Source organism: Barbus barbus (genome assembly GCF_936440315.1).
Source record: "Barbus barbus genome assembly, chromosome: 21".
In the NCBI taxonomy this organism is placed as follows: Eukaryota; Metazoa; Chordata; class Actinopteri; order Cypriniformes; family Cyprinidae; genus Barbus; species Barbus barbus.
This window is the reverse complement of record NC_136749.1, coordinates 18,690,393-18,705,838: the sequence shown is the minus strand read 5'-3', so window position 1 is coordinate 18,705,838 and position 15,446 is coordinate 18,690,393. Positions and strand designations below refer to the sequence as shown.

Genomic DNA, 15,446 nt, shown 5'->3' with positions numbered 1-15,446 from the left:
TAACATTTCAAACAAAATGACATGCTGCTCAAAGGGACCCCAAGTGAAAATTTCATTGAGTGAAATTGGCTAACACAGACTCTCATCACCCCTGAGGCAAAAGTAAATGCCCCCTTAAATCTAATATCTGTCTAGACACCGTTAAACAATAATAACGGCAATCAAACACCACCTGTAATTTGATATGAGCCTTTGTTTCTTTTCAGTACTTCGGCTGCCACCTTGATTCTGTTTTGGATTATTGTCCTGCTGTATCACACAATTACACTTGAGCTTCAACTCATGGTCAGATGCCCAGACAATCTCTTAAAGAATTATCTACAGTATATATGGTTGAATACATGCTACTTTGAACGATAACAAGTCACAGAAACCACCACAGACAGCAAAACATACCAAGTAAACCATAACGCCACTGTACACATCACATTCTTACAGTACGATGCTGTATTTGCTATTTACATTTTCACTCATCTGACCATAGAATAAACCAAGGTCTTGGGATCATCACATGCTTTCTTTAACAAGCATGATGTGAGCTTTGATGTTCTTCTTGGTGAGCAGAGGTTTTCAACAGATTTTTCAGTCCCTTTTCTATTGCAGAGTCATGAACCGTGACCTTCTCTGATGCAAGAGAAGCCTGTAGTTCTTTGAAAAGTTTTTCTGTGATCATTTGAAGCTTTCTGGATGAGGTGCCACTGTGCCCTTTGAGAAATCCTGACCACTTTTGGGAATATTCACCACTAAGAGTCTCTGATTCCAATTTAATTTGTTGATTTCAAAGACTAAGGGGGCAATTACTTTTGCACAGAGACAAGACGGTTAATTTATTACTTTTTATTATTATTAAAAAACTAAAATTGTGTCCTTTACTCATCCTCATGTCATTCCAAATCTTTATGACTGACTACTGTGGAACTCAAAAGATGATATTTTGAAGAATGTTAGTGACTAAACAGTTTGTAAGGACAGAAAATACAATGGAAGTCAAGGGGAACCAAAACTTTGCATTCCACAGAAGTCATACAGGTTTGGAACAGTATGTTAATTATGACAAAATTTTCACATTTGTGTGGGCTATCCCTTTAAATAAACCACATGATGACAAATATATGTTTTGTGTTTTCCATGTTTCCTTTGCCTATATTTTTGTTGTGAATGCATGAATAAATTAATGTAGAAAAATATGTAAAAAAACAGGCTAATACTTTTTCATGCCAAATATACCTGGAATGTGCACACTCATGATAAACACACATTTACAATCAACAGAGCAAGTGCACCTGATTCTAGCAAGGTTTGACAACTATCCCAGCCAAATGCTTATTGGTGGAGGGGGGAGGGGGGAGGGGGCAGGGCAGTTTGCCTGAGCTCAGTGCACAGCTGCAGGGCCTGCGGGCAGACAGATAGAGCCCTGCTACAGCAGGTGCTGACATTAATGAGAGTGATAAACCATGAGAGAGAATTCATAAATCAGTAAAAAGCTATGGTGGACCAAACCCTCTGCTGGCATCCCATTCAGCTGACCTGTGGTTAAATAAACCTCTTATGAGAAGAAGAGTATTTGTTGGAAAAATGATGTGGAGCCAGAATTGATGATTATTTCGATTGTCAGGTAGGCTTGAGGCTTCAATGAATTGTTGTTTTTGAGCCTGCCGGAAAGTCATCAATTTGATTCAAAAATTAAGCTCACTTCTGTCTTTTGTATCACCAAGTGTTTGATCAGCTATCTTTTGAGATTGGAAAGTAAACTGTACTTTGATTCATTTGATTGAAGATTCAAAAGTGGAAGAGCACAGCGTAGGCTCAATGTCTGTCCTGAGATCCAAGAACATCTATCAGTGTCTCTTACGGTGTCAACGTCACTCCCTATTGTAAAATGAAGGTGAAAATCTGAATGAATGGTGCTATTAAAGAAAATTGAAAGACTGAAAGAGAATGGATAATAGGAAGCATTAGCAGGGCACATATCTGTGACCACAATTCTTTACTTGGAAAAAATAATAATAAATAATAAATCGGTAGACATTGAACTTGGTAACAGTGTGCTAAAAGCCATCAAGCCATTAGAAAACAGACGTCCCCTGAAGAAAATACAACAATGACCTTAGTGAGAGAATAAAGAAGTATAACTAAATTAAACAGATGATATGACGGCTAAAACAAGATTAGGACTGATTACTGTCGATTATTTATCTTGACATTGTAAGTTTGATAATTAATGCAGATTTGTAGTTAAATATATTAAATATAATAATTATTTTGTGCAGCCTCACAACAATTTACCAGGGAAACCATAGTTACTAGTGATGCAAGACACATTGATAAAATCAGTTATCAGATTATATTGGAAATATAAATGCCTATATTTGATATATATTAATAACTTGCTTTACCTTTGCGGTCATATAACTCTTACTTAAAATGACTATTTAGAAGCATTCAAAGAGCACTCAAATCTCAAAATGAAAACTGTACTTTATAATGTTGTGATAGTGTTGTGAATTCACTAGGATCATTTAAAATGACTCATTTAGTGTTAAAATAGGCATAAAACAGTATAGAATTTTAATATTGGATTTGTATCAGTTATCAGCTTATAAAAAATAATTAGTTGCTTATCAGTAGTGGAAAATTGAAATTATAATGTTGTGCATCCTAAAAATGCTGTGAACAATACTTCACACAATTAACGGCACCCATAATATTGTGATTACTTTTGATTAATCATGTAGCCATGCAAACCCAAATTTAAACAAACTTTTAAAAATAGAGAGAAAAAAAAAAAATCCCCATTTCCTCGTATCTTTCTATAACCACATTCTGGGAGCAGAATTCTGGGTAAAATAATGCACAGCAGCTGAAGCTGGCATATGTGCTTATAAATCTTAGCGCTGCCGACTTGCTAAAGATCCCCTTCATCAAGTCTGCATCAGCTGACCCCAATTATAATTCTGCCACCCCTTTCTGTCCGAGCACAGAGCTGAATGTGATTAGTCATATCTTATGGCGTATCTCTATTGTCATGGACAGTCTGGGGGACTTGAACTCGTCTTTGTTCGAATACATATTGGGTGATAAACTACACTGGGAATAGCGATAGCAGCTAAACGATGGAGCACATGATGGCTCCATATGGCACATCTAAATAAAACAACCATAAGCTGTCAGAGTGAAGCAGCGGCTCCATGGAGCGGCAGAAAGGTGGAAGCGCCGGAGGACGCCTATGATGTTTAGCCTTCCACGGGGCCCAAGGTTAAACGCAACCCTGCATCTGGCCAGCCATCTGCTCCCTGCAGCCGGCCGACAGAGCCTGTCACCACCAGCCCTGCGTCCAGCGTTGTGGGATGTGTCTTGATCTCTAAGGGATATCTGGGTAGACAGGGGGCATGAGTAAAAGGGCCTTGCACAGGTGCGCTGTGATGCATGCGTGTTTCCAGCAGATTTTTTCTCACTCTTCATGTCAAGTCTCCTGTCTCATCTGTTTTGTCTCCTCTTAAGTGATCGCTCTCCGATTCCGTCGTCTGCTTGTTTCTCTTTTCTGAAGTGTTTGAAAATCTGCCCACCTCCCTTTTACCCTCTCCAACTGTGATACTTTTCTATCGTTTGTCGCCTGCTCGCCGTGAGACTTGATTTAAACAGATTGTCTGACAGACTGTCAGATGTTTCTTTTAAATTATATTTGTATTCTTCTAAAAATTGACAGACGTTGTCCCCCACACGACAGCCTCGGGTGAATAGTCCAGCCAAAATAATCAAGTTGGATGATATTTCAATTTTCTGTCAAATCAAGTCATTGTCCTTCAGAGAGGCTCAACTCTACTTCACCATGCAAATTTCAACAAAAGACCAGGGCGTGATGAGAAAACGGAATAAACCGTTCAAGTGACTTTGATCAGTTCAACAAACTTCATGCCATAGGTTCTTACCTCAAAAGATGATCCAATCAGACAGCAGGACCACAGTCAGGTGATTAAGCTGAGGGTAAAGTGCTGGGTCGCTTAAGGAAGTTGTGACATTCCACAACAGACCTAAGAACAAAGACAAAAAGTGATAAAACGTTTGAGTTGACCATAACTTTGATGTTTCAATACACACTTTGGCCAATAAATAAATTAAAATAAAAAGTTTACTCCTAAAATGTACTAGTTTTTGTAAGTTTGGGGTCGGTAAGCTTTTTTGAAAAAAAGAAAAAGTCTCTTATGCTCAAAGAGGCTACACTCATTTGATCAAAAACACACCAAAATGGTAATATTATAAGATATGAACACTTAAAATGGAAAGTAACTGTTTTCATAATAATTTAAGAATTAATTTTATATATACTTAAATTTGAAATGTGTTCCTATTATTGCAATGTTAAGAAGATAGTAAACCAGTCTTAAGAGTCACATGATCCTTCAGAAATCATTCTAATATGGTGATTTGGTCTAATTTGGTTTGCTCAATAGCCTAAACTTTTTTTTTTGGTTATGATCAATGGTAAAAAGGCTGTGCTGCTTAATATTTTCGCTAAAACCATGAAACTTTAAGGATCTTCTGATGAATAAAAAGTCTGAATTTATTGGAAATGAAATAGAGATCTGAAATTGGAAGATCTGAAATTAGAGATTGGAAATAGAAGTCTGGGAAGAGTGTGAAAAAAAAATCTTTAGTTATCTGAAATTAGCAATGTTCTAATGTAATAAATGAACAAACAAACAAAAACACCAATACCTTGGGACACAAAGTTGCCAAAGTGTTAAAAAAAAAAAACCAAAGCAAAGTCTGTTTTTCATTCATAAAACGTCTGTTTGTGTGATCTGCACATACCAGTTAATGAAGCTATAGACTGTCATCTCAGGCCTGTGACACTTAGACACCGAGCCAAAACTAACAGAACAAGCGCTCGGAGAAAACAATGTCTTTGCTGAGAAGATGAAGGAGGCACTTTTCACTTAACATTCATTATGGCCAGATTTCTAACCAGATCTCTACAAATCCCCCATCGGAAGCTGCCCAAATCTCAGGGCATCTCAGAGCGCAATCTGCTGTGTGAGAATGAGACACTAGCTCAAGCCAGCTCCTTGACAGCACCCAAGTCTCCACAAATCTCCCGTCTCACCGCCTGTCTCCGCTGCATTTCCTTATTCTCTTGGTCAGTCCGTCTGTCTCTCTTTATCTCCCTCCATGTCACTCTCTCTTTCGCTCTATGCACCTTATTCTCTGTCTCTCGCCCCAGTTTGCTTTGCATAAAGTCAGTCTGCAGACACAGAGGAAATGCAGTACTCCAGCTGCCTGTATCACCAGAGAGTAATATGAATTACAAAAAAGAAAAATTGATCTAATAACAGCCTTGTTTAATATTGCAAAATGATCTTCTACTTGCAAATCCCCTTCAGGGCAATGTGAATTAGTTATGCTCATGTAGAGCGGCCTCTTAATTCGACGAATTCTGCACTACCTGCATTTGTTAAATGGCTTTCATATAGCTCAAGTAATAATAATTTCACAGCCCGAGTATGTAAAAGTGGCAATTTTCCAAACATTCAATATTTAGAAAGCATTTTATCACTTGTTCGATTTAAAGTGACAGCTGGAAGACCAGAATCACCTGGTCAGTGCCGGACAGAAATCTTCTCTGCATGTACTCCCAAAGCTTCTCAAAGCAAAAGACTGGATTTGGGTGAAATCCAAAGCTCAGTGTGGAAAATCCAAGATAAAATCTGGCATTTAAATTGGTAGTTCGCTCAAAAATCTAAATTCTGCCATTATTTACTCACTCTCATGCCGTTCCAAACCCGTATGCGGTTTACTTTTTTTCTGTGGAACATAGAAAATAGAGATATTTTTGAAGAATCTTCACACAGGTCTTTATAGTGAGTCTGTTGAGGATAACAAGTCTTTAATGTAGTCAAACTTGTGCGCTATATTTCAAGTCATTTTGTGAGGAACAGACAGACATTTAGTACTTTATTCACAAACTCAATAATTCACTGGAACCGAATCACAGAGTTGGATTCAAGAAACGGATCAATCGAATTAGTTCATGAATCACTCGTTTGAGCCAGTTCTTTCCACTTTACTGAACCTTTCCATAAATCGAAACAAAATAATTCATTCAGGAACACAACTGATTCCACTCTCTAGTTCAACTCAGTCATTCACAGTGGTTAACAACTCACTGGATGGGATTATTGAAGATTGTTACTAAATAATGTAAACTTCACACAAAATTTTTGCATGACTTCAAAAGACCTGGAACATTATTCACATGTTGTATGGTCTTTTATGGTGCTTTTTTCCCCTCCATTTTTGGAGGAGGAGGTGGTCACTATGAACTGTTATTGTATGGAAACAGCCTTCATAAATTTTGTTCAGCATATGGTTTTGGAACCACATGAGGATGATTAAAAATTATAGAGCCTTCATTTTTTGAGTGAACTATTTCTTTAACAACCTGTTTACATTTTGTCTTCATTAGCTGTTTTTAAAGCATCATAAATTCAAGCGAAACGAACATTGCACCTTCAGAGCCAGCACCAAAGTGCACCATGTCTGGATCAATGCAAAAAAATAATAAAAATCAGTACAGTACAACTAGTGCTGAGGACCAGGAAACCTGATCTTAGATCAGCATTTCAACACAAGAATGTTTCTCCAAGCACAGTCCTTGTAAACCCACGGTCTGCAGCAAGCAGAATACAGGTGGCGTTCTGCCAACATTCCTCAAAGACTTTTAAAGCACAAACCCTGATAAGAACTCTGGCCAGCTGGTCACCCTTCGCTCCTCAGAGTTCATGCCGAGGCTGTCGGGGAGGAAAGGGCTAACAGCTAAACCATCCATCCTGTATTTTTCCCAACACCTTCATCTAAAAAAAACTCATGTTTACAAGTCAAAGTGTCTATGATGCTGATACTTTTTACATTACTTTAGCCAGGAGCACACTGAATAGAATCATAGAAAAAGAACTTAAGTGCATCAATAACACTACATTTAGAGGTTACGTGATGCTTTTTAGGAGTTCAGCCAGAGCCTTACTGCCAGTTCAGATCCAATGTTTTTTTCCATGGTAAAATGCAGTACAAACAAACAGGAGTCTTGTACCACCATGGACTTCAGTATACAATTGGAGTTCCATTAAAAAAAAAAGAACAGCAATATTACATTATCCAAATGTCCTTCACATAAACTAAGTCTGTGCAATTTCGCAAACACCTTTTCTCCAAGGAGATTCTTAAACTAAAAGGACAGGACAGACAGTTTTTTCAAGTTTATTGCTTAGAAAAATAGGACAATAGTTTCCTATGGTCTTTCTCTGGTCACGGCATGGTCCAGAATGACCAAATATCCTTATCATAGGAATATCATAAACATTCTTGGACTGTCATCATGGCAAGTTTTATTCTTAAATCGGCCAGTTTTCACAACTCAATCTGCTTTGAAACTTTTATCTATCAGCTTTTAAAATGGCCATGTGGTCATTCAGAAAGAATCTCACCCAAGTCTAAATTTATATCTGAAAGAGGAAAGAAGTAGGAAAAAAAGAACATGCTGGAAACCTTTACGACAAAACAAATCTGAGTGAGCCATAGGCAGCATTCCAGCATCTATGTGCTTAGATTAACTGTAGAGAGAGATTTTATTACTCTAGCTTGGCTTGGTCTTACTTCAAAACTTTTACAGCTGTGTACTCAAGTATTGCTGCTTATTTAAATCACCCTCGAATAAAAACAGCATACGTTTAGCTTTAGCTTTCACTGCAAAAGCTCATTTTTGGCTTCTCCTTAGCATCCATTTAAAAACACAAACCAAATCCTTTCAAACCACACAAACTGGAGTTTCGCCCAAGCCGAGAGAAGTTCCTGAAAGGAACGACTGATTCGCTGAGCCGCTGAAGTTTGATTAAGTCAGAGAGCCTGAGGCAGGAGGTCTCATCATCCCAGATAAATCTCGGGAGAGAGGAGATCGCCGGGAAGCATTACTAAAGATAAATAACGCATGGACATCATCTCACCAAAACACACACGCTACTAGAATGCAGAGCCTGTAGGACTGAATGTCTAATGCTGAGACTGGTGCTCCAGTTTCTTGTCAATTTTGTCTAAATAAATTAAAATAATAAAACATTAAAAACTAAAATTAGTCCATTTGAATGCTACAAATGAATTTAGATTTAAAACATTGCAAATATACAAAACAAAAATGGATATTAAATTGAGATTTGCTAAAGAGTACATTTAAGTCGTAATAAATTATTACTGCTTTTAAAGATTATGAAAACGGAGGTAAAAATGGAGGAATGAGCAAGAAAATTTAAATATCTATTATCAACCAACACTGATAAATTAAAAAGTACTTTTAGGCTATATGGATAACGGATACTTTACCATTATATCATGCATCCCTACTTGTCTTAAGAAACTTTAGTGAGATGATTGCAGATCTTCTCCAGTGCAAGAGATTAAAATCTAAAAATAGTCATCTACATCCCCACCCATTGATGATTCAGACCACTTTTAAAGACCTTTACCACCTTTTGCCAGGAATAACTTGGCAGAAGTAGTTTCCGTTTACTAAAAAAAGCAGAGATGTAGGTCAGGATTGAGTTTCAGCCCAGTTGAGGATGCCAGGCCACCATTCCCCCCTCTTCTTTCCTCTTATGAGTGCAAACGATTTGACCTTGGGCATCTTCCACCTTCAACTTCACTCTGGAAGAAAAATCAATGGCTTCGGTATTCAGGACACACTGCTCCTGCTTAACCTTTGACCTTTCAACTCAGTCAGACTGCGTCAGGAAGAACATGTAGACTTTGTCTAAAAGGGGTCAAATGTTTTTAAAAGTATTTTCACTTAAAACACTACAGGGTGGTCCGATGCACTCTGGGAGGAGTATGCCACCTTCATTTTCAACAGGGAAAAACAACTCCACAAAAAAATTGAACTCAAAATAGAGTCATTCTAAAAGATCAAACTTTTAGATGAACATACAGTATTCCTTCAGTTGCTAACACCATCTTTCTCTCATTCTCCTTATTTTATACGAGACCCACCAGGAGACTATTACGACAGAATAATAGCTGTGGAAACGATTCTGCTAAAGAAACATAATATTATTAAAGTGAAGTACAATCTGCCATTGTCCCTTTCCCATCTGCTGGTGGTGTGTGATATGAGAGATTTATAGAGCAGTTCAGCATGTTAGTTTAACTGATGGCGCATTCTGTGTGATAATAAGATGTCGATCGTCACAGAGGAATGAGATTAGCTCTTCCCGTCTATCTGCACGCTATTATCATGCTAATTAAGAAAGAACCAAAAAATATCTAAATCTGAACTGAAAGCAGCATTGCTGTATCGCTAAGCGCTATAGTTAACTGTGGCTAAATGGTTTGCTCACTGAGCTTTGAGGGACACACTGAATTGTCACGTACTGTATGCTTCAGCCAGCAGGTAATTAACAGGCCACAAAAGGTAAAGCATCTGTCTAAAAAGGTCTTGCCCTAGTTGTGACCTCAAAAGCAGAGATATAGCCATTAAAAAAATAAATAAATAATATATATTTTTTTTTTTACATATAAATTGTGCTACTAATTTAGGGGTGCACAATTATTTAGAATTAAAATCACATAGGATCTCCTGTTACAGCTGAATGCTGCATACAAACTCCAATTTGCTAATAATGTGCCTTATAATGCGATTTAATGTGCTTATGTGTATTCTGACATTTACAAATTTCTCTTGAGTCATTATACAAATAAATAAAGATACAAGGTCACAGAAAAGGAAGGAATGACAGCAATATATCAGATGAAATGATGTGCAAGTGAAGAAATTACAACAAATACATTACCATTAAAATGTCTATTCAAAATATATATATGCATATACATGTATACATACACACATATTTGAGATATATATATATATATATATATATATATATATATATAGATATATATATATATATATATATATATATATATATATATAGATATATATATATATATATATATATATTTATTATCAAATATATATGTGTGTGTGTATATTGTTGTAATTCCTTTTTATACTTTATTATTTATTAATTTATACTCATACATCTAACAGTTAGGTGTTGCAATAAATATAAAAAAATATATAAATTATATTACTATTTAATTTTAATTTATTATTATTTGAGTATTAATTTAATATTAACTTAAAGCCAATACTGCTATATTTTAACTTTTTATTAATTAAATTTTTTCTTTAGCAAATGAGATGCAAATGTAAATATTTTTCAAAATGTAATTATTGCAACATTTCCCAAAATTTAACACAATTTGTTGACAAAACCAATTATATACATATACAGTATCCATTCAGTGAATTGGAAGGGGGAAAAAACCTGTGAAGAAGGGCTTCACAGAGCAAAAAAAGACTTCAAAAGCCAACTAATACATTTGTAAGCCTACTTTCACCCTATATTCAAGCTCATATATTCCATGTGACACACCCTGGGGAAGAAGTCCAGTTACTGTTAGTATTTGATGATGACATACACCGGAGATATTTTTAGGGGGCCTGTCTAGAGGGAGGTTTGAGTGGGATGGGGGGCAGACTTGATTATATCATGGAGTCTTGAACGCCCCCCAGTAATATCCACTGTGATCACTATATGATGACACAAGGGACTGGAGAGCAAGATACAGAGTGAGAGAGAGAGAGACAGTGGAGAAGTGGAGGAGAGACAATCTAGGTATATGCCTGTAGTGAGAGACGCATTAGGGGTAATATCAGTCTCTGTGGTTGAAATGTGTTTATGGCGAATTGTTTTTCATACATCAGAGATTGCTCCGCAGGGATGAGCTGCAGGCCAACACGCAGATAATGTGAGAAAGCAATAAAGCGAGATCAAATGAAGCAGCCTGGAAGCACTACACCAGAAATGTGTGTGTGCGTGTCTGTGGGAGAGAGATATTTGCTGGTACCTGTTATATCACAAATAGCTTGAAAGGATAAAAGACCAAAAAAGACTGATGTACGTACATGCACACATGCATTTCCCTTCCCACATGCACAGTTGAGTCATCATATGGTTAACGGTCGGTGGGACATACTTGAGGAATGTGAGCTGGTGGTGGTGGGAGGGGGTTATTAGCGAGCACTCTGGCCAAGAGCCAGGGGGTTATTCTATACCCCTTCCTCAAGTCTCAATTCTGGCCCCCACATCCACAGCCAGGTCTAAAAATAACCCCTGTCTCTAAAAGAGCGTTTGCAGAAACATATTGCAAGAGGGACATCTGTTTCTAATCTGAAACTTGACAGGGTCCAAACCAAACCCAGGTTATCTGCACACGCTCACAGAAATTGGCTCAGACGTACAAAGCAGATACTGGGCTTTAAACCTTCAGATCGGCCTCCTTCTCAGAACTGCACGAGAATGCCTTCGTAGTATCTACAAAGTTCATACTACACTTTCTATTAATAGGGGGCTTGGAAATCGGAGAGACTTCAAAAACGGCACTAGTGGTCACACTAAATGTACACTTCAAAGTTCATGCTAAAACACACCTGAGGATGAATCACAAACACAAACCGGATGTCATGATGGTGTATACTGTATGATAGTAAATATACTTGCAGGGCTATCAGCAGGTACGACTGGTTGACATTATTTATGCATCAAGACATGGAGTTTAATAAAGGGACAAATCGCCCAAAAATAATTCACCCTCATGTCTTTCCAAACCTGTAGGAGTTTCTTTTTTAACTTTAACTTAAAAATAAGATATTTTGAAGAACCAAACATTTGTTGGTAACCACTGACTTCCATAGAAAGGAAAGAAATACTATGGAAGTCAATGGGGGCCATCAGCTCTTTGCCAGACTTGATTTCTTATGAATAATCGTATCTTTTGGTTTGCATCCATTAAGTTCCAAATAAATCAAATTAAATGAGATCGCTTTCATTAATAACATATTTCACTGGATTATCCAAAACTAGGCATGTTTGTTTATTATATAACAGGTTTTTTTTTTTTTTTTACAGAATTCCCAGTAAAACTACCATACTCAGCCACACTTGAAAATTTTAATGTATTAGAAATAAAATACCAGCCAAGTGACATCATGCTTTTCTCAGAACTATGTTTCTTGCAAGTACTTTAAATCCATTGGTCCCAAAGTGACCAGACAAATCTATGTGAACAGTTTTTAAAGTTATTTTGTGAATGCAAAGACATTCATGCATTTTCCATGCGTATTTTCAAGGCTACTGTGTGCATTAATATATAATAAAAATATATTTTTAAAATCGTATACACAATTACTTATACCAAGATACAAGGTTTTAGTAATACCGCCTGCTCCAACGAACACACAAAATAAATTCCAACTTCTGCTGTGTTTTGCTGCTAGTCTTGGTTGAGTGACGGGTGGTGTTGCGCTACCTTGGGATTCCACAGCCTCTGTGAGAGGAAGAATCTCCTTATCTTCAGGCTGTAATTTCCTGCTCCGTTTCACTCTTTAGAGCCATAAAAATTTTCATTTTAAAAACATGCAGTGAGGCAGTCAAGTCATTTATCCAGCACTAACTCTGATGAGCGCATTTCAGATGCTCTTTATAGCCGCCTATAAAAGTTACAGCAAAAAAAACACAAACAAACCTGAAACACTCAGAGAGACTCTTAAAAGGTCACCATCATGCCAATAATATAAAACACATATATAAAAGGTCTTTTTTCTTGCTTAGAGGCTGTCAATAATGCTGAACACCTGAGAATAAATGATTATGCTCTGCTTTTGCTTTTTTGCTGTCTTGCTTGATGTTTGTGTCTCTCCATTTGTGAGTTTACATGTTCCCATTTTGGGAGTTTGAGAGCTTTGTGAACTTTTCAGAAAAAAATCAGCAGTTCCAGCATTAAACCAAACACTGAGAATCAACAACTGATTAGTGAGGCTTACGGTTTTATCTTAGGAATGTACCAATTAGGGGTGGGAGATATACTGGTAGACAATTAACTGGTAGAAATTTGTCAACTGTTAACAGTATATATATATATATATATATATATATATGTGTGTAACAGTATATTTGATCCAGGCAGCTCTTAATGTGACAGCAGTCTAATATTCCTGCTATCTGTCATTCATATTAATCAAGCAACAATAGAGAGAAAATCTCTCGCTGCTCTTGACTAAACCACTTTTGTAACTTTAATAACAAGAAATATATATTTAATTTACAAACTGAAGAATATGAAGGGTTTTTATACATTTAATTACTTTCTACTAGCATTTCTACTGTAGTTTTTTTGTCCTACTGCTTGTAATTATTTTCTTATTCTTTTTTAATCACTGACTTTTTACTTGTCTTCAGTGAGCTCAAGTTGTTTTTTTGTTGTTGTTTTTTTAAATTTAGGCTATTATTAGTTTTTTTGCGATATAGGCACTGGTGACAAGAATTATGAAATTTCTATGGTATTAAATTTTGATATCATAAAGACCTAATTTAAAGCACAAATAAATATATTGTGATATATACAATTACTCATATTGTGATAAGATTTTGGTCATATCACCCACCCCTAGTACCAATATAAAGATTCTGACTGATACCAATAAGCTGATATACTAATTGTACTAAAACCATTATGTTTCCACACTATTTAATAATGTAAAAGAGAAAAGATACAAGTGAATTTAGGCGTCATACCATTATTATCATTACAGGTAAAAAATATAGATATTTTGAGATATGCTAAAGATTTCAAATTTATTAAATTATTATTCAGATTCATTTTAAATGAGCATTAGATGATGGATGTAAGGCTATTTTAGAGTAAAATTAACACGCACAATGAAATATCTAACCCCAAACAATATAAAAAACAATCACAATATTGAATACATTTTATTTATTTGCAATAAAATTCCCTCTTGGACAAGCGTCTTTAAATTAATCCTGCCACATTCACAGAGAAAAATCTGCTCCCCTTCCGTTGTGCTCGGTCTAGCCATTTTTGGACATAATAACCAGTCTTATGTAAACAGCCCCTAAGAAACCCGTCCAATAATCCATCAGGTTAACCTGAAAGCAGTGTAATTACCCAGGGCTTCCAGTTCAGGCAACCCACGGACTAGTTGATTTTAAAAATGTGTAGTTTTGCACATTCCCAGGAGGAAACTGCTCACTCTTCAAATCAGATTCCATCCTATAAATTCATTAGAGGGTGATGAAAGCAACATAAATGGCTGCATAATAACCTATATCAGATTATCCATGTATGAACAATGCTTTATCTTCCACCACAAGTGGGACGAATGGCTAACATTACATCCTTCCCGAGGCATTCTGGGAAATAAACATATTATAAAAGAGCCCTGAGAGTTTAAAACCAGATTAGAAAGTTGAAGGCTCACAACAATTCCAGCACAAGCAGGTAATCAATGCAGCAGGAAGAGTTGTTCCATTATAAAGTGATTAAGAGATCATTTAAAGCACAATCTGGAGCAACCCCAAGCCCACCACCCTGGAGTGAGACAATCAATAACCTGTATGTATGGAGAACAGTAATTAAAACAGAGAGCTGCAGTTGGCATCGCAGGTTGGGGTGGGAGAACGAGAGGGGGGTGGCGGCAGCTTCGGATGGCGGTTTGGGGTGGAAAGCCCGTGGATGTGAGCTCAGCTTTGAATTCTAGCATACCAATGTGACGAGTACAAAAAGGTGTCTGTGTGGAGTCTGGAAGCTGAGGATATGGTTGAATATTCAAATGAGGTGAATGGGGTAATCATGACTTCATAATCAGGTGGAAAGAAGAGTCGCTAGAAAAAAGAAATAATAAAAACAATGACACAGTTCAGCGACTTCACACAGTTATCACTCAGTCTCCATTTAGCTCTCATTACTCAGCTAGCCTTACATTCTCAAAGATGAGTTTGTGTAGGCAGCGACTTCTTTCCTCATGAATCACAATGTGTGTGCGAGTACGTGATCAACATGGTGTATTTGTTTTCACAGAACTGACAAAACTGACATCCTCACTTTATTTAGGATTGGTTTCTATATTTGTTTGTGCATACTTGCACAAATTTAATTTTGTTGTCTTCTAATACTCACAAAGTATTTAAAGACTAAGACCATTTAATGCAATATTAAGCAAATCTCATTATGATCCATTTTTTCATATTATAATGTTCTGACATCCAAATTTACTATAGCATTTAGGATGATTGATTTTAGTTTTTAGCACTTTATTTTTTAAATATATACCACTGAAAATGTATCAGTTAGCAGCCATAACATTCAATTTTATTCAGAATTGTATTATTTGTGCATTTGTATTATTAATAACTGATTAAACACAAATAAAAACATAAAATAAAATATTATTCCTGTAATTCCTATAATCTCTATCTAAGTGACAACAGCTTTTGACAGAAGAAACACAATAGCTGTCATATTTATTTTGCCATGAAGCC

The 15,446-nt window shown here is 36.4% G+C and overlaps 1 protein-coding gene across 1 annotated transcript in view; it reads right to left on the bottom strand.

Annotated features, from left to right (window-relative positions):
- Nucleotides 1-15,446, bottom strand: part of LOC306887638 (semaphorin-6D-like) — a 143,846-nt gene that overhangs the window by 122,217 nt on the left and 6,183 nt on the right. Inside the window, exon 2 of the mRNA XM_079445548.1 lies at nt 3,930-4,031. The gene's annotated coding sequence lies outside the window, so the exon portion shown is untranslated. The remainder of the gene's footprint in view (nt 1-3,929; nt 4,032-15,446) is intronic.